The sequence below is a fragment of the Manacus candei genome, unplaced genomic scaffold, assembly GCF_025592945.1.
Source record: "Manacus candei isolate 608988 ecotype Guabito, Panama unplaced genomic scaffold, ASM2559294v1 h1tg000023l, whole genome shotgun sequence".
Lineage (NCBI taxonomy): Eukaryota > Metazoa > Chordata > Aves > Passeriformes > Pipridae > Manacus > Manacus candei.
Window position 1 is genome coordinate 3169545 of NW_026138071.1, and position 22019 is coordinate 3191563.

Here is a 22019-nt window from a genome sequence, read left to right on the forward strand (position 1 = left end):
GGGCCGGAGCCGACCCGCGGCTCGGCGCTGCCGGGGCGGGCATGCACAACAAAGGCGGCGGGCGACGCGTCCCGGGCGGGCTCCGCAGGTAGGTGGGTGCGGGCGGCGGGCGGGCAGGTCCCTCTCGGCAGCCGCTCTCGCAGGACGTGTCCCCACCGCCGCGCTGTGAGGGGAGAGCGACCGGGGGGCGAGCCCCATCCTCCGCCCCGGCCCCGCCGCACCTTGCGGGCGCGGGGCTGCAACAAAGGCAAATGGCTGCGGTGCGGGAGGGCTGCGGGGCCGGCGGGGGCCTCCTGCCCCCCGCCCGGGGCGGCTCACGGGGGCTTTGTGGTTTATCTGTGTGCTGGGTCTCGTTCCCCGGGTCCGGCGGGGCCGCTCGTGTCGCACCGGCAGCTCCGCGCCCAGCCTGGGCAGCGGGAGCGGGGGACACGGGCGCTTCTCGAACCCTTCCACCCTGCCCCGGCTGACACCTGCTCGTTTGGGGGTCCCGCACGCTCCCCCCGCACCCCGCAGTCCTCGCTCCTCGCCGGCAGCGGCGGCTCCGCCGGTTCAGACGCGGCCCGAGCGCGGGGTCCGGGCGAGCCCGAGCGCTTTTCCCCGCGTCCTAAAACTGCACCCGCAGGCACAGACAGCTTTGCAACCGGCAGGATAGAGCCTGTGAGGTGCCTGGGGCTTTTTTGCTGTGCAAGGTGGGGTATCGCGTGCTGGGCACGGTACTACCCTGAGTTCAGTCTCTGTAAGGGGTGGCTGGGCAGCACTAAGCTCCTTACATCTGCAGGGTCCGAGTGAGTCATTTCTTAATTCGTTTCCATGTGATTCATAACGTTTTCAACTCCAAGATATGTTTTCCCGAATTCATAATAGGTTTTGATACCTGAGGTGTTAGGAAGGGCATCTGTTTGAATTTATAGAGGTAGAAGTTTTACAGCATTATTGAAAACAGAATTCCCTGGAGGGAAATCTATAAAACGTACTCCTACCATTTTCATTTACACTGCAGCAAAGCAGCGCTGGGCGCATCTACACTTTTGCCTTCCCTCATTTCCCAGTCATTGTGGCACTGAAAAGCATTTTAAACAACTCTGTGTTGTTTGTTGGTGTTATAATAAGGCCTGAGGGCTTGGTAATGGTTTTTTTCACTCTCAAAATGCTTCACAGACATCAATTAAGACTGGGAACACTGGTGCAAGTCAGGAAGGTTTTATTGATCCCATTTTACAGATGACGGAGCAGATCAGAGACCTAGAAAGATTTAAGTCAAATCCAGAACCTAAGCCATCATCTCACAGATCCTCTGTTTAAGGTGCTCTTCTCCACCTCCTTTAACAAAATTCTCTCCTAATTTCACTGGCTGCTCCAAGAGCTGTTTTGGGCACTGTCAGGCCACGTATGCTCTGGGATTTTGAGATACTGCTCTTGCATATTGCTGAAAATTATATGTCTTTAGTGCCATACTGTTGAGAATAATGGTTTCTGATTAAAATAGGTTTCTCTTCTTTGGTTTGTACTTGGTAGAACCCAAGAGCTCCATCATGGACAAGGTTGCATTGGGCAAGGCATTGTGCAGCCAGACAGCAAAGCATGCACAGAGCTGATGAGCCAAATACAGAAAGCCTGGGTATTGGCTGTGATTTCTTTGATAGCCTCTTTGATGGTCCCTCCTCACTAACACTCTTGAAAGGGTGTATTTCCAAAAGCAAAATAAGTGGTTCCTATTGTGACTGAAACTGTGAAGACTCCTGATCCTAGCCTGTTAGCTTGTTTTTGAGTCTGTCCACTTGCTTTCAGGGCCCAGACAGGAGATGGGCTGCGTTTAAAATCTGGTTCACATCCTTAGGCATCGCTTATGTTGATCTCCTTTAAGGCCTTTAACCAGAGAACCCCAGCTGCAGTCTCAGATTTAAGGCTTGCCCCTGTGCGTAGAGCACTACACATTAGCCCCAAAGCATTTATAAAGTTTTAAGCTTCTTAAACTTCATCTGTGTAAGAAAAGCCTACTGCAGACTAGGTGATGATATATAGCCCCTGGTAGTCACAGAGGAAAGGAGTAGATTGAATGCTTTTATGGCTTTTCTGAGTTTAATATCCACTTGGTGCTTGCTGAGTCTGATTTAGCTAATGATGTGTTCTGGAAATCCTGGTTTCTGAATATTTAAGTTTCAAGAAGATCAAGTTCCACTTTTATTACACCCCAACCAATGAAGCAACTACTCCCCAGCCTCAGACACCTTGGTGCTGCAGGTGCAAGAGGCATTGTTGATTACTGGCAGGCAAAACATGGTATCACAGTTTATTTCCTTTCCAGTGTTTCAGAGGACAGTTCTTTTAGAGAGACAGCAAGTGTAGCTCCAGGGCCTCCATGGCTGGGCATCAGCCAATTACTGTCATATCAGATTAGCTCTATGGCACATCAGCACTCATTTATGTTAATGCAAATGCAACATGACTGTTCCATAGTATTGATGGAATTATTGTGTTTACAGCCATAAAACATGACTAATTGAAAGGGAGGTTCTGATTACAAAACTATAGACTTCCAAGGTGATTCCTGCTACAGCTTCTGAGCGGACCAGTTTGGAAATATGAAGAATAAATGAGCTGCTAAAAGACATAATCCAGTTTTTATTTTCCACTGATGCAGTTATCCTTTTGGCAAGCTCTAGGGGAAAAAAAACCCTAAAAAAACAAATAGGAAGAACTTAATAGGTTTTTTTCCCACCTTGCCATGATCCTGATGCAATACAGCCCGTGCTATTGTAGCTGCTTCCTGGCCCACGAGAAAAGCTCTAACCTGCCTGTGCCCTGCAGAAATCCAGCCCTTGAAACCAGTATGGAGATTTCCTCAGCTGCCACTGCAGTGCAGGAGCACATTCTCCTTGTCCAGAGCAGCTTGGCAGCAGCAGCCGTGGGTGTTTGTGAGATGAGGAGGCATCACATGCAGCACTCCATAGCCAGGATTGGAAACTGTCCACAGTTTGATGACTTTCCTGCTCCCATGTCACCCACTGACATTCAAAGGATACGCCCATTTGTCTCTGGGAATAAACTAGGCACCTTTAGCCAAGAAACCTCAAGTTCTGCAGTCCCTGCTTCATAATTATCCCAGCCTCAGCTTCCATCTGCCTTGCAGTTCGCAGCAGCCCTAACAGCTGGTTCCTGGCAGCCATTATCGCCTTCCAGCACGGGAACAGCTTTAGCTCTGAGTCTTGGGAGGATGGACATGGCTGGCAGGATCAGTGATATTAGGAAAAATAACAGAAGAGGTAGAAAACTGGTGCATGGGCACAGAGAGGGAAGGTAGACTGAGAACATATGTGACAAGGAGGGAAAAATGAAGTGACAGGTGGGAGGCCCTGCAAATCCCGAGATTTTGTGGGAGTCACAGATGAGGTGGGATGTGGAGGGAGGCAGGGAGCTTTGCAGCTTGTAGGAACAGGGTGAGGGATCTCCTCTGCTGCTGGGGATGGATTGCATTACTGCTGCCAGCCTGCAGCCCACTGCCCAGGCTTCAGAGCTGTTCAGCCAGCCCGAGCAATGCACGGGGCTATGCAGCATTTGTTATTTTCCAAACATCCTACTGTAAATTACAGCGACAAAGGGTGAGTACTCCAGGAAGAGCACAGGAGTGCTGGAGTCAGTAGCCTTGTCCACAGTACCATCTCTGCTAGGGGAGGGCCTTGGGAAAACCCGTGGCACCATGGCAGGCGCCAGCATCAGTTATATGAGGAGGAGCGATTTGCTGCTCAAGGACAGCAAGGACAGTGGAAAGTCTGTGATTTCAGGAATTAGTTATGGAAAGCTGGGACCCTCAGGCTGAGGTAATAAGAATAGCTGGAGAATTAGGCAATTCCCATATTCATGAGCTGACAGACTGCAGTCCCTTTGCCAAGCCTGCATTAAATACACTGAGGGGCAAAGGAGTTTTCTGGCTTTGCTAACAGCTGCTTCAAGGTGAAGCACAAGGGGAAAATGGAAAAAAAATCTCCACTGTTTGCTGATATTCATTTTGCCTTGAAACATCTCAGGGCCTGGAACAACTCGAGGCCCTCTGCAGACCTTTGGAACCTGTGTTTGAGGCAGTTTCCTCACATTCTAGAAATAACCTGATGAGGAATTAAACAATACTTGTCCTAAGGATTTCTCTCCAGGAAGTAATGAAAGGTTCTAAAGCTTTTGAAATCCTTCTCCATCTCCTGTCCTAGATGGGAAGTCAAGGAGCAGCAGTTATTTTTTTTTATAAAGAAAAAACATGGCTTTGTGTTTTTAGCCAAAGAGAGTGTCTACGCCCTTGTCTTCTCTGCTGCTGAAGTGCTTAAATATATGTGTAAGCAAAAATCCATTTTTCCTTTGGGATATGAAGCTTCAGCAGATGGTAGTGGGAGTTTACAAGCTTGGTTCTTTGTCAGTGCTTGCAGAAGCAGCCTGACACTGCAGTAGCTGTGGATGCAGCGCTAGAGCTGCTCCAGTCAGACACTGTGCAGCCCATCTTGTGGCTTCCCCGGCGTCTGGGAGCAGTGCTGGCAGTACCCCGTCAGAAGTAATTTGTTTACCACACAGCAATCTGACTGTTTCTGTAGGCATGTTTAGGAAGCCAGTTAGCAACTGAAAGATGACAGTGGCTTTGACCACAAGCGATTCACAAGACTCAGAGTACACACGGAGTACACACAGAGTACGTAACTTTTTATGCAAGGTTCTTCCCCCAGGAAAAAGGGAAATAAAGACCCTCAGACACTGAGCAGAGGCAGCTCCATTCAGACCTAGCACAGAAGTGTACACGTTAGTTTCTAGTGTCACAGCCCACTGGAGCTGCTGTGACAGATTTAACTGCTGGCTTCGTACTTATTGTAAAGACAACTTGCCTACCTAATTCCCTCTAATCAAGCCCTTGTTTATCTTGAGGATCTTTACATCTTGCGCATCTTGCTCAATAAACTCTGCAGACAGGTCTAGAGGCAAAGCAGTGGTTTAGAGTTTGGCTGGAGCAGAATTAACACCAGCTGTGGCTGGATTCAAGCTGAGCCCCCTGGACTAACAGCACACTGATGCCTGGGGATATCAGTCAGCTCTGTGCTGAAATACTCCTGTCATTCATGGTGGCATGGCTGATCCTTCCAACCTGCTTCTAGGAGTAGACAGAAGCAACCTCTCTCAAGAGGAGGTCCCTCTTGAAAGACTATTTTTTAAAAAGTGCCTTGTAAGAGCCAGGAAGGATCGATACAGTTTCACTACTAATCTGTGCTGTGATAGTCTAACCTGAAAAAAACACTCAGGCCTGAACTGAGACCTCTCAATTACAGGAAGATGAGAGCATTCCCTCAGGAGTCCTGGTCTGTGGTACTTAACTGTTTTGCTCTGATGTGCCCCATTTTTTACCACAGCTGTTGCAACAGCTCTGTTCTCTGTGGACAGCCAGGGCTCAGGTTTCCACAACACGAGATAATCTGTCTGTAAGCCCCAGTGCAGCACTTCTCTTCCTAGTTTAGGGGCTAGATACGATTTTGGAAATTGCTGCTTTGTGCTTGCAGAAGCCATACCTGCAGTAGAGAGACCTCACAAGTCAGTAGTTCAGCTTCCCTGAAAGCTCAGTATCATTGAGAACAAACATCAGGCAAAGTCACAGGAGAAAAAAGAAAGAGAAAGAACATCTGTTTTTGAAAGAGTAGGCCATGGAAGCCTTTGTACAGATAAGCAGCCTCTGAGCTGATCAGCTTTTTAAGATTAAGGTGCATAACTTGCTTGTTTGATCTGCCACTGGAGTCTAGGAACACCTTCCAGTAGGTATAGGAAGAGTTGACATCTCATTCCTGGCTCTGAAAACCGGGTCTACTAACTCCACAGCCAGTCCTGTCTTTCAGTGAGAATCTCCTGATCTTTTCTCCAGATTCTGTCCTTAGCTGGGTGCCATACAGCCACATCCTCAAGGGACACAGTCACTGCTTGTCTACACAGTGCTGCACTATTTCTGGTCACATGCAGGCAATAGAGCAATAACTCTGCAACACTTCTAATTCTGGCTCTCAGCACACTCCTCAGGCTTTTCTTCATTACAGCAGTAGCATGAAGTAAATCCATAAAACAGAACTAACCGAGCTAGAAGAAACTGCAGGCACCAGCACAGCCCACAGCCACATGAGCCATCCCCTCCGTGCTTATGACAGTGCAGTGTGCGTTACTGCATAGCTTGGATTTTTTTTTTAATAGGATGGCTTTTGACCTCCACGAGAAGAAGCTCCCTACTCCCTCTGGCCTGTCCAGAGGGATGAGAGTCAGCAACTTTATTTCCTCATTGCATAAGAGCCATGCTTTTACCTGTATCTCACCTCATATAAAGACTGTGTCAGAGCACAGTCCTTTTTGAGTGAAGTAGTATTCAGGTCAAAACTCCAGTTGTGCCTCAAGCTAACACTACATTAAAGAGTAATCCCTTTGAAGAATGTATAAATATTATGCAAATCAAATCAAAGTTGTGCTAATAGGAAACAAAGATGATACACACAAACACACATACACACACACACATATATATGTATATGATAAGTAGCACATAATTGCAAATTATGTTCCTGCCTCACCATAAAGAGAAAAATACTTTCCATTCTTAGGATCTGTGGCTCTCTGGACCAGGAGAGATGTTCTGCTATTTTCAGATAGAAATTAGAGAAATTAAGGAGACTGGCTCATAGATAGGTGCTTATTTAAGGGACAGACTTCCAGAGCATCTCTGCTTTCCTTGCTGAATTATTTTGAAAGATGCGAGCACTTATTTTTGGTGAAATGGTGAAGCACATTCTGTGATAGTTTGGCTGTGAATAAGGGCGCTGAAGACTTGTAAGAATGAGGCTTTTGTGCTGTTCGTTGGTGAATCTGAACACAGTTCTGTGGAGGATATGTGTTAGTAAAGTGATTGAACTTTTGAAAGGCATACTGAGGTAAGGCCAGGTCAAGTGAGATGTCCACCTTTGCAGACAGTGAACAACATCGTGGTATATCTGGAAATACAACTCTTAGTTCATGGTTCCACCTGCAGGACCACAGTACATCAATTTGTAAAATAGCATTAACAACCCACTGTGGATTATCTCTGTGGATTACCATAATTACTGTATGGTAAACATGTCCATGTGTAAAAGTCCTCAGCAGCAACGTACGTGTGCAGGCTGGAGTTTGCCACACATGGTGTTTAGTAGCTGCATAATCCTGCTGACATTGGCGTAGTTTCCACAGGTGGAAGCCACGCACAGGGCGTGGTCACAGGAGATAAGTGGTTCATAGAGGTGAAAGCTGGAAAAGCATGCTGACATCTAATCTTTTGCTCCACACGGGCTACAGGACTTCCCCAAATAGATTTGTTCTATCCATTGCCTCTCTCCTTCGATGGCAATTTCCAGCCCCTGAGCTCTGTGAACCTGACTTTGCATTCACATCCCCAGTCCCACTGGCTGTCACCATCGCTTGCCTTGCTGGGTGCCAGTGTGGGGGCTGTGTCCCCACCTCACGCTGATTATTTGGACACATGATAATTATGTGTGGTGATGAGGGATGTGCTTCCTGTGCTTCACACATTCTCCTTCCACTGAACAAGAATCAGGTGCTGGACTGAGCCGACAGCCCCCCGGCTGCGGGGCAGTGGGGCCTCATGGAGGGACAAGGTACCAAGGTTTAGGCAGCAGATACTGCCTAAAGTTGAATTCCTGCTTTATAGCACAGCTCCAGCTCATAATTAACACAGGGCTGGAGCAGAGCTGTAATAGGAGTGCAAGTGGCTGTAGCTCTGGGTCAAAGATGAGGAGTTTATAGAAAATCACAAAAAGGTGGGTTAAGAGCCTTATCAGGCAACAGCATAGCAGAGGGTGCTCTGTGGTAGGAAAAGGAGTTTCTGTAGGAACTAAGTGTGTAGGAGAGGTGGCTGTGCTTAGGAGTGAGGAGGAGAGAGGAGTTCCCACATACAAATGCCTGGAGCTTCTGAGATTCAGTGCATCAAGCACCAAAGCAGTAGGCATGCAGCATGACTCCAGACGAAGAACAGCAAGGAGCTGAATGCCTGACTCCTAAATAGGTTCCACTCTTGCTCTGCCCTGTCCTCTCTGCCCATTTTGCCATTCCTGGTGCTGTTTGAAACACAAAGCATCTGGAAAGAGCAGTGCCCTTGTATGTGCCTTTGGCTTCAGGAGAGATCTTCCAGCATTGAATTTGGCCCATGGATTTTAATTACTCTCCACTGTGATAGTAATGGGAGCCAGTGGAATTGTACTGATTTTATTTCCTTTTAATTTGTTATGATGCTCTGGATGCAGATTAACTTTCCCAGGTCGATACATATTATTGATTCATTCTGCCTCGTGATGCAGTAAATGGCTTGAGGAGGTGGCTGATTTCACTGTAGCTTCTCCTGGTACCTTTGTACCCCATGCAATGTCCTCCTCACTCCAGCAGTAGCCAAAATCAGATAGCTTTGCTTGCTTCTGAGCAGGTTGTTTACGTGCATGTAAATGAGGATAAACTCGAGCCTGTGGTACTGCTTCTCCCTGTGCAATAGTCCAGGTCTCCCGGCTTCCTTCCTGTTTGGTGCACTGAGTGCGGGAATGGGTTTGTGATCATTGGATGCAGATGAACCCACTTCTGTGCTCAGCACAGGGGATGGTCCTCACTGAGGGGAATTGTCCTGCAAGGAGAGGACAGCTGCAGTCAGAGGTATCTCCCGCCAGTGCTCCTCTGAGCACACACCTGTCCAGGAAGCCTTTCTCAAGGCAGTGGCAGCCTCTTGCCCCTGTCCCCACATGCCTGCAGAGCATGGATGATCAGCACAGGGTAGTTAAGGGAGAGCAGCAGGAAGAGGAGCAGCAGCGAGACTCTTATCCTCACATTCTCTCTCCCAGTGAGGGAACATGACAGCAAAGCTTGTGTGGGACTACACCCTGCTGAGGGATCCTCCTCCACTTTCTTTGGAGAAAGACCCAGCACTCCTTGATGCAGAGTATTTAAAGTATTTTTTCTTCTGCTTTTACGTCATTGAAGCTGTAATGGGGATGAGGAACTGAGCCTGAGTTCTCTCAGTACAAAGCCCTACCAGAGGCTGAGATTAGGAGGCTGAGACAGTGTTATAAGAGGGGTGACTGCATGATAATCTGCAGCCCCTTTAGCTGGAATTTGCTCCACAGACTCAAAAACACCCCTGGAGCCAGGCTGGGTGTACCAGTGAATTGGTGCAAGTGCACAGCCAGCCCTAGTCTGGAACCTCATGCTAACTGTCCCACACAGCCTACTGCTCCTGCCTGCTGTTGGTTCTCTGGGCCTGGCTGCAGACCTGGTGCATCACCTAACCAAGTCAGCTCGAGGGGCAGGGCTGTGCTCAGAAGCAGCACAGGGGTGTTTTCTATCCCCCATGTTGTTCTTATACTACATCATCTTGGATAGGAAAGAACCAAAGGAGAAAAACAGAAGTTGGACTCAGCAGCCCTGCAATCCCTCCGCATTCCAGCCCACTGGCATGGTCTGCAGCAGGAAGCCTGGTGTTTCAAGACTCATCTTAGAAAGCTTCCTTGTCCTCAGCCATGGTGAAAACACTGCTTTGTGGTAGCTAAATACTCCAGCTCCTTGTGTCCTTACAGTGTGAGGCTGCTGTGCCCCTCAGCAAGTCCAGAGGGACACTGACTGCATTGCATGAGTGATGGAGGTGTCACATCATCAATCAGAGGCCATTGGGTATCCCAGTGCAGTCATTGCTCTGCCAGTGAGTAGCCCAGCAGCTCAGTGATTATCTGTTTGCTGCTGATGGTCAGAGGCGTTCCTTGGAGCAGAAACTGAACCTAGGCCAGAGAAGCTTTGCCTAAAATCAGAGTCTGAACAGCCCCTTCAGATGTAAAATGTTACTTAACTTCAATTGCAAAAAAATCCATCAGCTCTGTGGACAGTTCTAATACATGAGAACATGTGTACTGACCCTTCAGCACTGGGTAAGCCAAGATAAAGCAGTGAAGAGGTAAATATCAGTTTGTCTTGTCACACAGCTGACTTCAGGACTTAGAAGCCTATATCCAATTAAAGCAGCCAGGTAATTGACATCAAAACAGTTGAGCCTTGTCTTAATCTAGTGCATGTCAATGTGGTTGCTGTAGCTGCAAGGAAGCCTCGGATATATCTGGGTGGGTTTGCCCCTGCCCCCTTTATCTCCATTTTGCAGAAGTTTCATTTCCAAACCTTGCTGTGCATGACTTGTCCGTAGCATTGCAGTGGCAGCAATCTTCTGTCTTCCTTCACATCCAAAGCTATCCTGTGCACCTACCTGCCAACATCGTGCTCACGTTGGCCCCTGAATAGTGAGGAACTTCTCTAACCAGCTTCCTGAAAGATACTGGGAGAAAGATTGGGAAAGGGCTTTATGTAAGACCAAAAAATAGCACTAAGCAGAAAAACAGAGGTAAATTGGGACACTGATGAAAAGTCAGATACTGAGGATTAGATCCCAAACCTCATCATCCTAGGGAGCTTGGGACAGAATTCTGCAGACCCTAAGCCGTGGACACCTATCATGCATTATCCCAGCAGTGTCACAGTGTCCTTGTATGTGGCAGCATTTCCTCAGGATACTTGGCATTCATTTATGAGGAGCAAAAGCTTTGGGGACCTAGTGATTCACCAGAGAAGATGCTTATGCTGCCTTAGGCAAAGCAGTACAAATACACACTTTTGGCTTAGTTCCACCATATCCTTAGAGAAAATAAAAAAGCATTTAACTTTTTTTTCCTTCTTTTTGCTGTGTAGACAAAGCCAGGTTTCACACTTAGCTGGGTACTGAGTGTGCCTTCAGCAAAACACCACCGAGGGCAGAACTGGGAGAAAGGCCCTTGCCTCCCTCACATGTACCCCAGGGTAGCAAATGTCTCTTCGTTTGCCTTCCTTTCCCCCTGGAATAAGAACTAGGCTGCTTTGTGCCCTTCTCTAACTTTTTTTCACTGTTTAGGTGGAGAAATTAATTCTATCCCAGCGGAAACCAGGTGAATGTTTGAACAGGCTTCAGCTTCAACCCTTCCCCAAAATGGTTTGCATTGAAATGGACTTCTAATATCTTCCTGGAAAAAATGGGATTGTATGTGAACTGGTAAAACTCTTGCTTCTCTACTTCTCTTACAGTCCCTACCTCACAGAATCACTTGAAAGGAAACAGCACGTCCTCTAGGATTTGGGGTTTTGTGGTTTTGGTAGTGTGGTGTTTTGTGGTTAGGTTTTTTTTAGTTATAAAATCCTTTACTCTCACCTCTCAGCTGGAATTCCCTGAAGCACTCTCACCTGAATGTATCTCAGGGATGATGCCTTGCTTAGGGAAAATGCTGTAAATACCAGCTGGTCTCCTGAAGGACCAAAGCAAAGGAAGCCACATAGCAACTGCTGTTGTCTGGCAGGTCAGAGGGGCACTGCGCCTTCTAAACCAGCTCCCAGAGCAACTGTACATCATCACTTGTCAGATGCCCTTTCCAGAAGATGACAGATGTCTGTTATCTATTAAAAAAAAAAAAAAGAAGGAAGGAAAAGGAGAAGAAAACAATGATGAAGGTCAAAAGCAGCTGCAAAGACACAGCCACACACAGAGTGATGCTGGTGGTGTGTAAAAAGAGGCATGTATGGGTCATGGACTGGTCTTCTGATACCACAGTTCTGTCCTTGCCCACATACCTTCATTTCCTTACTGCTTCAGAGGGGAAGGCACCGTGTCCCTTGAGGTAGCTGGAGCCATTCCAACTTGTGCTCAGGCAGTGGCTTGAAGCTGTGATATTTGAACACAGGTCTCAGAGTTTAGTTAATTCCAAGTAATTATACTTCAATTTTACAAAACCTTACCTGACTTTTCTTGGTGCTCAGAGAATGCAAGGAGAGTTCTTGCAGATGCTGGAAGGTAGTTTTATTTTCTCCTCTTACAGATAGCAGACCTGAAACACAGGAATTGAAGTGTCTTGTCTGTGAGATAGGGGACCAGACGTCAGTCTCGTGTGTTACCAGGTTACAGTCTGTTCACAGCATCTCCCACTCCACAGCTGTGAAAGTTGCAGTATTTGCTTCATTCACACACTTGGGGTGAAAAGTCAAAACTTCAGTTTGTGGTTCTCCAAATGATGTTAACCTATGTCCACAAAAAGCTCAGGAGTGTAAATCACTGTCCTGAGACCTCCCACAGAGAGGCTATTAACAGCAAGAGGAGAAAGTGCTGCCTCCATTTCAAGGCAAGGGGAGTTGGCTTTAATTTTTAAAACACTCTCACAAGTGATTGATGAAGCAGTATTTTTGGAGAGGAGAGGAAACTGGCAGTCTTCTGTGGCTAGGGTAAATGTCTCACGATGCCAGTGGTACACCAGAGTACTTCTACCAAAATACTTCAGATACTGAGGCCTGGCTAAAATCATCTACTCTGGCTGCAGCAGAAATATATCTGGAAATAAAATCTGGCTGGAGAAAATCAACAAGGCATCAGGATCTCTCTGTATTCACCAGGATCTTAAGTCAAAGGCTGTCTTGTCCAACCATCTTAATGATCCAGAGGTGCTGTGCCATGAGCGCCTCACAAATTCCCAGGTGCCTGGTGGGGGACAAAGGAAGGCAATGCACACCAGAGCTGGAGCTGAGAACAGTACTGGCCTGTGGGCCAGTTCCCATCATCACCAGTTGGAAAGAGAGGAAGTGATGGACTTCAGGTCTTTAGCTGTGGATAGTGGAGAGTGTTGTGACTGCATTAGGAGACCCCCCTATCAGCAGCTGGGAGGCAGGACCGTGTTCCATTCATCCATTTATCTGGTTTTCCTGTTTATTAATTACAGTTCTTCTGACCTCTGCAGGACATACAGGAAGAGCAGTATCAGCCATCTAATTACTGTGTCTGATTTTGCTGCTGCTTTTACACATTTATCAAAGGTTTACCATTGACTTCAGCAGAGTTGAAAAAGAGCCCTTGTTTCATCAAGTGGCACCAGATTAAGTTAGCAGGATTCTGTTCCAGGGCTTCTGACATGCTTCCAAAATCCAGCTCTGACACTGCCCCGTCTGTGTGTGGGTAATTTGATTCTGCTGGTGCTGACAAAAGCCCTGAGCAGCAGCAGAGATTGGACCTTAAGATCTGCATACTCAGATGGTAGTGCCTACTTCTTTGCGTGTCTGGCTGATTTATTTTCAGACGTAATGATCAGAAAAGCAAGCCAACACCCTGAGACTTCCCTAGCTTATGGAAAAATATCGAAAACTAAACCTGATTTCAGTAAAAATTGTGAGAAATTGAGCCATTATATTTTGCAGAAGTTGATGGCTGAGGCAGAATGCTTCATGCCCTGGCAAATATCAGTGATGTTAGCAGGCTGGCTTCCATTTGAGAGACCTTGGTGATTTTCGCAGCTGGATGACCTCAGCAACAGGAATCAGGGCCTCACTTCACATGGAGAAAGCCCTTCAATCTTTAACTAGACGATCTTCGACTTCATCTTATTTAAAGATTTTAGGCACTGTGCAGTGCTAGAGGATCTTGCTGAGCTCCTGTTACCTCAGCAGCAGCTGATACATAATGAATTATTCAAGACTAGCCAGTTCCTTCATCAATTTTAATAAATCAAGTTTTCCACCATGATCTCAGCAGTGCTGCCAGCTGGGATATGATGAGGTAAGCCCATTATTTTCTGTGGCCTTTTCCATTTGGTCCAGGTTTACATACCTGAGGGCCTTGATAGTAAACAAGAGATCAGTAGCAGACAGTGCTAATTTGGGGTGGATCTACAGTGGGCAGAAGAGGCAACAGAACTCCCCCATCTCTCAGGAGGTCACAGAGCTCTGTCTTTACACTGGGAAGATGGCTTTACATCTACAGAAATGGACTCAGCTGCTACATGCTGACCCCCAGAGCAGAGTGTAACCCTTCAAACAGATGAGCTGGACACCCAAGGCAGCTGAGAGGCACTTCCCATCTTTTACACAGACTCACTCTCATTAAATTGTTCTTATGTCTCTAATATTTCTAATGTTTCTCCAGAGCAGGCAGATTGTGGTGTTTATGAACCAATCCCATTTAGAAAGCACCTACATGGATCAGTCATCTATGTAACACATGCACACCTGTTAATGCACGCACAAGCAGCATCTCAGTACACTGCAGACATCTTGCCCAGGCTGCTGATAAACTTCACAATGCAAGAGCTCCCACAGCAAACACTGAGCTGGTCTGGTGACTGCTGTAACCTGTCTTTCCCTCAACTTTTGCACTAACTCATCAACAGAAAATACTTTCTGACACTGAAGCACTTGTAGCGTTTTCTGTACATCTCTTGAATAGACAGGAACATGCCTCTCTCTGTTTGTTATCAATGTCAAAATTGCTTATTCTGTTTTTTGCTTCTGCTTCTCTGGCCAAATAGTAACCAATCTCATAAGGGAGTCAAAGGCAAAAAGGTGCTGTATGCCCCCTATAGAATTTATTTTTATTATATTGCGCTGCATTGCATAAAGAGGTGAGAAGGATCCATTTTCTCCTTTCTCTTTTCCTCTGTAAACTGCAGGTTTCTCAGGGCAGGGTATTTCTCCAGCCCACGTCATTTAGAAGGTTTAGCTCTTATAGTCCTTATCCCTCCTGTACTCAGGACATGCATTTTTTACTGGAGAGAAGCAGACCATTCAGCCCAAACCCATTTCTACCATGGCTACATCCAGCTCTGATTATTCCTGTATTCAGAGAACTTACATTGGCATGAGGACATGATCAGATATAGCGTAGCTGCACTTTACAGCAAGGAAGGCAGACATCTCTGTAGCTGCTTTTGCTATCATGTATTTTAGGAGACAGAAGATGAAGTGCTGAAGAGGAAAGAGGCTGGACACAAGCAATGCTAAGAATGAATTGTTTACAGCCATGGTGATAAATTCAGTGCGTGGGTAGCCCATGAGTATCCAACCTGTCAGCATCTCTGTGGTGCACACTCTCATGAATGTGCTGCTGGTGAGGCATCCAAGCTCAGCAGTTTATCCACAGATCTGGCACCGAGGCTCAGTTTGATTGATTAATGAAAGACAGACCTTGATAAAAGAAGGTCACACTTAAAACTTGGGAGGTTTAATGATTTGATTTTTGGGGATGGAGCATGAAAGAATAGCACCTAATTGCGAGAAATAAGAGTGTCCTTCCCACAGTGTATTAAACAGCAATATCCATATATCTGTGTTTCAAGAAGTGGGAGGCAAATTCGCAGATCCTTGCAACCATTGTACCTGCTGGCTCTTCAAGTCTGCCTCACACAGATATAGGGCTGTTTCCCATGCCCAAGCCATTCCCACTAATCATCACAGCCCCCATTTAATTTTTGGAATGACACCATGCTGTTTTTAGGACCTACCATATTTCAGCTCCTTATTGCCATCATTAATCCTGAAGCTCTTTAATTCTCCTTATGTCTTCCCCCCCCTTATCAGTTTTGTGCAATTCTTAGCCTGTCATTTTTATTTACTACTTTTTATTTTCCCAGTGTTTACACACATAACATGCTTGCTTTCACTTTCCCCATAAACAAGAATCCTATTTTTTAAAAACAATATATTTATTTAGCCGTAGGATTGTGGCTATTTGATCACTTAGGAAAAAAAAAGCTCCCAATTACCATTTTTATTTTTCTACTCAAATTTCCCTTTATTACCTTGCTCACTGTTGTTTTCAGCTCTCTGGAGTTGACATTTCAGAGTTGTAATGATGGATAATTGGTTTGCACTGGGCTCTGTTTGCACACATCAAATGTAACTGTGTAGTGATCATTGGTAACTAAGCAACCAGTTATGTTTTATTCCTGTGATCAATTCCTTGCTATCTGTCAAGATTAAATCTAACACAGCATGTGCCCACAAGGGATACAACAATTCTGGGAGTTAAGAACCCATCATCTGGGAATAAGAGCATCCTGAAGCCCCTGATTTACTTCTCTGACTGCGGTCTCTTAAAGGCATGTAGCTGCCTTCTTTCAGTGGATATGAAAGTTTAATGGTCTTGCAAGTCTTGATGGTTAAAGTAGAAGTAGTTAATTGGCTGCCATGTTTTATTCCTGTGATTCAGGCAGTGTCAACAAACACATATTTACCCTTTATCTGTTAAAGCAACTTGTTAACATTCAAAGGCTCTGAGTTGGTTTGCAGTCAGAAGGCCACTTGTGACAGGCTTGAGTTGCTTTGCTCCTACGTCCTGGAAGGTCTCCCAGCGGTAGTTGTTGCATGAGACCTTTGAAAACTCTTCATTTTCTACTCTGTTGTTCCATGTGAACATTTCTTTCTTCTGTTTAACTGAGGAAAGTAATACTTACTAACTGCAAGGGCTTGAAAAACTCCTTGTCAGGAAGCAAGTTAGGATGGCTATCTCTGGGAAGGGAGGTGGGGTAGAAACCAGGCAGCAGGGCAGGTTGAGACAGGAACCTTGGACAAGGGGCACAGTCCCACTGCACCTAAACTGGAAGAGCAAAGTGGGCCCTATGAATGTGTCTTTGTTCAGCCAACAGGCTCCAGAGAAATCTGTAGCTCCAACACAGCTCTGGTGTCAAGCTGAGCAGGTCAAAACCAGCAAACATATAGCCTAACCCAAGGAAGGGCCAGGGCAAGGGCTTAAATGCAGCTCCTAGGCCAGTGGGTGGCAGGAGCAAGGGTGGAGGTTCTAGATGAGACTGGTCAAAGTAATTAGAGCTTCCAATATTTCACAGCCTAGGCTTGGATCTGTTCTGCTACCCAAGTTCTGTTCCAGAGGGATCACTAGTAGACATTTCACATAGAAGAAATCTATTTTAGCTTCATGCAGAAAAGAAAAAACCATGGTCCATCTGGTGGAGGTTGTAACAACTTCCATCACTGTCTGTCTGCAACAAATGTTGCATGGTGCTCAGAAAGAAATCTTTGGAAGCTCCATCTCCAGACTCGTTTTGCAACTTATCCTTCTTGCTGTTGCTGGTTGTTGAAAGGAGCCATATGGATTTTGTACTGAAAGTTGCATAAATGCTAATATGCAAGTATATTTTGAGGTGGCATATGGACAATAGTAAATGGAACTAAGTGGTTTTTTGGTTCAGATTACACAGGCAAGTTCAGTGAAGCAGATGCTGCAGTGGGTTAGTCAGGAGCTTCATCTGCCTAGAGTCCCAGGTTCAGATCTTGATAGGGTTATTTCTGCACTTGGCTGTGCTGGGTGACTTTGTCAGTGGTACTGATGTTTGCCAGCAGATGCAGAAAATCCAGAAAGCTTCAACCATTGTAAAAAAACCCCTCAACATACAGTCTGATCTGGGTGATACCGTAGACCAGTCAGAGACAGCAATCTTTGTAATGTAGGCACAAAGGTATTTGTTAGAGTTATTTGTAGAATAGAAATTTAGAAATTATTTAGAAAAATATATCTAAGTATTTCTAAACATCCAGAAAATTTGGGTAGTCTAGTAGCTGACTAGTAGCTGACTAGTACAGCCTGCTAGTAGATGTAGGAGATTGTTTTACTTTTTTTTTTAATCCTTGTTGAACATCAAAAAGTCCTGGGTATGTGGTGTCTGTGGGCTTCAGTGCCCTCTCCATCCGGGCGGGTGACGTGATTCATACTGGCACAGGATATCACAGCTCCTGTTGGGCCCTCCCCAGTCAGGGAGCAGGAGCATCCTCTGTGCTCAGGCAACAGGTATTTGAGCTGGATCTGAAAGCTCTGGACTGAGTCCCATCTGGCATCAGGCGAGCTGATATCTGCACAATAACTGGCTGTTTTGAGAAATTTTCTACTTTACTCTTTTTCAGTGCTTGGGAAATTTACTCATACAGCCTCAAGCAAAAAAAAAATCCAGGTTGAGCAGAGATGGAAATTTTTCATGTAACTGTAGATAAAGCATCCCCTTTGATGATAAAACCACAATTTTATCTGCTCTGATTAAAAGGTTAATTAGATTTAGAGCTTTTATGCACAAAGGAAAAACGACAGCATCCTGACAGATTTGTACAACTTGCTCGGAGGTTGGCTTACAGCTAATCCACTGTGGTCACTACAGTCCCCACTGCTGTCACAGCCTGGTGCCTCTTTTTTACAGCCTGGGCTGCAACATTAAACAGCAGCCATAAAGCATTTGGCCACTGGTCCTGCCAGCTGATGAGCCCTATTTAAAGCCTGCTCATTGCATCGCGTGCATTTCTCTTTGCATAGGGAAGTAGTTAGCTTTGAATGTCACCCAGTCCTACAGAGGCAAGTGGGAAGATGGATTGTGTTGGCAGCAATCCATCCATCTGTTCATCTGCCAACACTAATGTTTAGCTTTTCAGGCTCCCAGTTGTCTTAAATAATGCTGACCTACAGGATCTGGGGTGGGAAAGGTCACATAGCTCATTTAGTCTTCCATTTCTTAAGCGGTAATTAAACTTTCTGAGGTGTTACGGCTACATGCAGGAGTTGTTGATGGACAGTACTTATGAGGTTGAGGTTAAAGCCTTTCCTGAGATGCAGTGTTGTGTGAGGTTCTTACTATCATATTGGCTGCAGCATCCCCCCCGTATCTTCTCAGAGTACTCCTTAAAAAATGTGTTTATAAAGGATTCATATCTGTTTCCCATAAGGGATTGGGTGTCTGCATGGACAATATTTCCTCTCTTTTGATTGATACTATAAAGTTGTATCTGTAGAGTGGTTTTACCTCTTCTTGCTGTGGAGTGTTCAGCTTTGGGTAAGCGTGGGTAGTTTGTGACAACCACAAGGGCTACACACTTTTGGTGCTGTGCAGGAGCCAACTTAGAAAAAAAGATGGTTGTTTGCCTGCAGCTCTGCTGTGATGCTCTTATTTCAGCTTTTAGCACTGCTTTGGTAAATTAAATGTGCATGCGATGGCTCTCTTCACCTGTTAATGATCTGTGCCTTGTTTTTTCTCAGTTACAAAAAAAAAAAAAGGTTGACAAGAACTAAGAGACCTTCATGAGACACTTGGAATGTTTTGCAAAATGGCATGGAAGTAATGATACCTAACTGAGACTGCAAGGGTATTATAGAGCCTAGAGCTGGCTGGGAACTACTAGCTCAGACCCTACAGCAACTTAGTGGCATAGGAAGGGACATGGAGTGTCCTGTGACTCTGGATCCAGCACATGGAGAAGGGATCTGATTTACTGTCCTCCCTGACTTGCTTAGAAAGAGCTGCAGAACTCTGCATTTATTCTTAATTTTCTTCACAATGTTACATGTGCAGTGGCTAACCTGCACTGCAAGATGATGCAGCTTGCACAAGGTATCCAGTGCATTTGTGCAAGCAAACCCATTTGCTTACAGCTGGCTCTAAACAAAGAGGCATGTCCTGCCTCCTCCTCCATCACCTTTCACTATAGCGTAAGATCTGGCAGAGAACAAAAAGATAGAGTCCTTTGGCAATATTGGTAAGTTAAAATACATGGTTGTGGTTAGGAACATCCCAAGAGCATATGCGTTCGTATTAATCAGTCTTAGAATTTGTTTCTTAATGGTGGCTTTAAAAACATCTCCAGTAAACCACGCATGACATGATGTGTCTGGGGGACGCTTGTGTGTGGTGAGAAATCCCATGGATCTCTATTGCCTCCGGTATGATCTCTCCAAATCCTGTCCCTATGGGGTCACCTGGAAGTTAATGCCCAGCTGGTGTCAAAGGCAGTCCAGATTGATTCTTCTATCTTGAATGTATCTGATGCATTTTTAAATCTTGATATAGTGATCTGAGAAACCTTTGGTGACCAGCTGTTTAAAGCAAATCACACCTGGCAAGTAGCCCTCTGGAATATGTGCTCCTCTCAGAGTTCTGGGATTTGTGCCTAAAGGCATTTACCCTGGTGTCTCCAAATGGAGGAACCCAGAGCACCAGCCCAGTCCAAATCCCATTTCTACTCAGCCCTGAGCTGCTCTGGGCAGTTCACCGCCTGTCATGTCTCTGCAGTTAGAGTTGTTAGCAGAAAAATAATAGCTGCAAACACAGCACAACAGCAGTTCCCCACAGGCAGAGATCCTATTTCAAGAAGCTTTTACGCTCCTATCGCCACCTCTGTCTCCTAGTGCAATAAACTAGTTCCTGCCCTCGTCTGGCCCTACCTGTCCGTGGTGGTACCTCCTTTCTTCCACCCATCCCCTCACTCACAGCTCCCCCATCCCCTCACTCCTGGCTGGGGGAAAGGCAGGATGCTGCAGCTGAGTCTGTGCTCTCCACCCTGGCAAGAAGCAGGTCAAGCAGAGCAGTTAGACTTGCTAATTGTGAGTCACAACATTTCCTACCAGGAAGACATCAACTGGAGTCTCCTCCAGCCATCAGTGTTCCTAAAGCTTCTAATACAGACCGACAGGCAAGAGGAGATAGAAAAAAAAAATCCAAATAATTTCCATAGCTAATTGAAATGGAGGGGAAGGGAAGAGGTGCAAATCCAACTTGAAAGAGCAGCCTTTGCCTCTGATAGTCAACTGGGAATTTACTGGGGCATTCAAGAATATGAAACACAAGCAAATAAATGATGCTGATGTCTGATCAAAGGGTTGCTATACAAGAGAGAGCCTCTGTCAGTGCTGGTCCAGCCTCCATGTGCTTAGGAACCTTGCCCAATAAATTTGATGAACAGCTACATGTAATATAAAGAAACTAACTGAATTTTTCTCTTGGGATCTGTTCCTGATGTAAAGTGCCTTCAGACTCTGTAGTCCATTAGAACTACCTTTATCAAAAGATGCAAAAGAGAGGGGCAGAGTAATTTTGTTTCCAGTTCCTGACTTCGCATGGAGGCAAAGGATCTGAACACACAAATAGATGGAAAAGCTGACACATCTGTTGGATCTGATCTACACTGGGGCATTTACTGGCAAAACTGTCTGTGTAATGGTACTGCTGTAGATACTGCTCCCTTGTGGATACACTTCTTCCTTAATAACAGATCCAAACCAATAAAGACTTTCTGGATTAAGAGTGCCCATTGTGCCTGGAGCAATACCACTGCTGGGAATAAAAGGATCTCTAGTAAGTTTGTATGTATGTAAGGCAACTCCTAGACATAAAACACATCAGAAAAGAGTCTTTGCTAGGACAAAAAAGCATACTCTGAAATTTGCTAATAATACTAAAATCTCCCCCCAAACAGGGCATCTTGCAGTTTGTGTGCTCCTGCGTGAGCTTAGATAAATAGCATGTGCAGAGGAAGAGGGAGTTCCACTGGGGCTTTATCACTTCTTCGTAATGTGTCACCAACATGGATTGGGAATGTTTTTCCCAGAGAAAGCAAGGTCAAAGAGAGGACTGGTGTTTTATAGGAAGATGGTTCCTGTGCCCTAAATCCCAAGAACACTTGTGCAAAGTGAAGGGGCCCAAATGTGACTGGAGCACAGCCTGTCCTTGCCAGCAGTCACCCAGCTTGGATGAAGGGTAAAAGATTATTCTAAACTGCACATTGCAGAGTAGGAAGCTGTGAGAGAAGAGTGCACAGCACTGAGCCTCAGGGAAATAGAGCAAAAGACTGTGCAGCAAAGGCTTTTCCACGCTTGAAACAGCTCTAGAGAGGCTGGGGGTTCCCAGTGGCTATCGCGGCAGCTGAATGAAATTGTCACTTGCGATAAGGCATCCTGAGAGCTGGGGGAAATCCTGGCTCTGTGCCCACTGGCACAAGTCCAAGTGATTTCACTAGAGCCAAGATTTTTACTCTGTATGTGAAATGAATTGCCAGAGTGAGTGAAGCTGCAAAACTAACTCCTGGTAATGAAATCCACTTGCAGCAGTGCACCTCTGCACCAGAGCCCTGCTGCGAGCAGGAGTGTTTGCATGGGCTCTGGAGAACACCGTGTTGTTCTTGTGAGAGGCTGGAGGAGTCAGGAAGTGTGAAGTGCCACTGAATTTGTCAAGGATGTCACATAAATGGCCATTTGTAGGCAAATTCATGTTTTCTGTGGGGGAATTTTTTTACCCACTTTATTTTTTTTTTTTATTTTTTCCCTATCTTTCCCAGGATTCCCACCAATGCCAGGGACTATCCATCAATATCATCATAGCAACAAGAAGTCATTA

At 45.8% G+C, this 22019-nt stretch overlaps 1 protein-coding gene across 2 annotated transcripts in view; it reads left to right on the top strand.

The window, feature by feature from the left end:
- Window positions 1-3: 3 nt before the first annotated feature.
- The window catches only part of LOC127470920 (uncharacterized), a 53865-nt gene continuing 31849 nt past the window's right edge, over window positions 4-22019 (top strand). The window contains exon 1 of one of the 2 annotated variants that reach the window (XM_051787008.1): window positions 4-88. The gene's annotated coding sequence lies outside the window, so the exon portion shown is untranslated. The remainder of the gene's footprint in view (window positions 89-22019) is intronic. The other variant, XM_051787009.1, reaches the window with a different exon arrangement.